Below are 2,182 nucleotides of genomic sequence, written 5' to 3'. Positions count from 1 at the left end.
TTTAACGCCGGAGGGGAAAAACGGCCCCCCCCCCCCCCAGTTATTTCATCCCTCTATCTGAGCGCTGCTCCCTCTCCTGACATCAAAGGACGCTTCTGGGATATAGATGGCGTGTTGCAACAACAAGTTTAGAAGAAACACAAAATTCCCACCAGAAAGGAATGTTGCCATATGTCTGCAGCCCGGCATATGGATCCCTTTAAAACCAGATCGCTGCACATAGCGGGGTAGTGATGGCTGGGAGCGGAACGCTGCACCCCCCTTCACTGCCCTGTGCACTATCCCAGTCACCACTCACCCGCCTACATTGTACTCCAGTCCCAGGTTTATGTAGCACCAACATATACCGCAGTGCTGTACAGAGGAGCTTACCCTCTAATGTCCCCTCCCCCACACCCACATCAGTCTCTGTACAGAGGAGCTTACCCTCTAATGTCCCCTCCCCCACACCCACATCAGTCTCTGTACAGAGGAGCTTACCCTCTAATGTCCCCTCCCCCACACCCACATCAGTCTCTGTACAGAGGAGCTTACCCTCTAATGTCCCCTCCCCCACACCCACATCAGTCTCTGTACAGAGGAGCTTACCCTCTAATGTCCCCTCCCCCACACCCACATCAGTCTCTGTACAGAGGAGCTTACCCTCTAATGTCCCCTCCCCCACACCCACATCAGTCTCTGTACAGAGGAGCTTACCCTCTAATGTCCCCTCCCCCACACCCACATCAGTCTCTGTACAGAGGAGCTTACCCTCTAATGTCCCCTCCCCCACACCCACATCAGTCTCTGTACAGAGGAGCTTACCCTCTAATGTCCCCTCCCCCACACCCACATCAGTCTCTGTACAGAGGAGCTTACCCTCTAATGTCCCCTCCCCCACACCCACATCAGTCTCTGTACAGAGGAGCTTACCCTCTAATGTCCCCTCCCCCACACCCACATCAGTCTCTGTACAGAGGAGCTTACCCTCTAATGTCCCCTCCCCCACACCCACATCAGTCTCTGTACAGAGGAGCTTACCCTCTAATGTCCCCTCCCCCACACCCACATCAGTCTCTGTACAGAGGAGCTTACCCTCTAATGTCCCCTCCCCCACACCCACATCAGTCTCTGTACAGAGGAGCTTACCCTCTAATGTCCCCTCCCCCACACCCACATCAGTCTCTGTACAGAGGAGCTTACCCTCTAATGTCCCCTCCCCCACACCCACATCAGTCTCTGTACAGAGGAGCTTACCCTCTAATGTCCCCTCCCCCACACCCACATCAGTCTCTGTACAGAGGAGCTTACCCTCTAATGTCCCCTCCCCCACACCCACATCAGTCTCTGTACAGAGGAGCTTACCCTCTAATGTCCCCTCCCCCACACCCACATCAGTCTCTGTACAGAGGAGCTTACCCTCTAATGTCCCCTCCCCCACACCCACATCAGTCTCTGTACAGAGGAGCTTACCCTCTAATGTCCCCTCCCCCACACCCACATCAGTCTCTGTACAGAGGAGCTTACCCTCTAATGTCCCCTCCCCCACACCCACATCAGTCTCTGTACAGAGGAGCTTACCCTCTAATGTCCCCTCCCCCACACCCACATCAGTCTCTGTACAGAGGAGCTTACCCTCTAATGTCCCCTCCCCCACACCCACATCAGTCTCTGTACAGAAGAGCTTACACTCTAATGCCCCCTCCCCCCACAGTCACACACTGAGGGGGGTATTTTAGGAGCGGACCTGTGTCTTCCCCTCTCGCTCAGCGTCTCACACTCCATTTCCATGATGAAAAGGGTCGTTAGGACGGGGAATGGAGCTCACTTTGCGGTTTCACAATAATGAGGGTTGTTGTTATTGTACTGATGAAGATGATGGGGAGTAATTGGTGGCGCTGTAAGCCGCGTCCTTCGCTGTCATTATCTGGAGTCCTGGACGGCTGGCGGGAAAGTCTATACCACGTGCTCTCCCCTTGCAGTAGAGAAAGCAGGGACACCGGCACTTCTTCAAGCAGAAGGGGATCCTGTGTGACCCCGAAACGGTCGTCGCATTTCCCTTCTGCTTGAAGAAGGGGATCCTGTGTGACCCCAAAACGGTCATCGCATTTCCCTTCTGCTTGAAGAAGGGGATCCTGTGTGACCCCAAAACGGTCGTCGCATTTCCCTTCTGCTTGAAGAAGGGGATCCCACGTCTATACTG

The sequence above is a fragment of the Nanorana parkeri genome, unplaced genomic scaffold, assembly GCF_000935625.1.
Source record: "Nanorana parkeri isolate BGI_ZX_2015 unplaced genomic scaffold, ASM93562v1 scaffold2459, whole genome shotgun sequence".
Lineage (NCBI taxonomy): Eukaryota > Metazoa > Chordata > Amphibia > Anura > Dicroglossidae > Nanorana > Nanorana parkeri.
Note: the sequence above shows the minus strand (reverse complement) of the source record.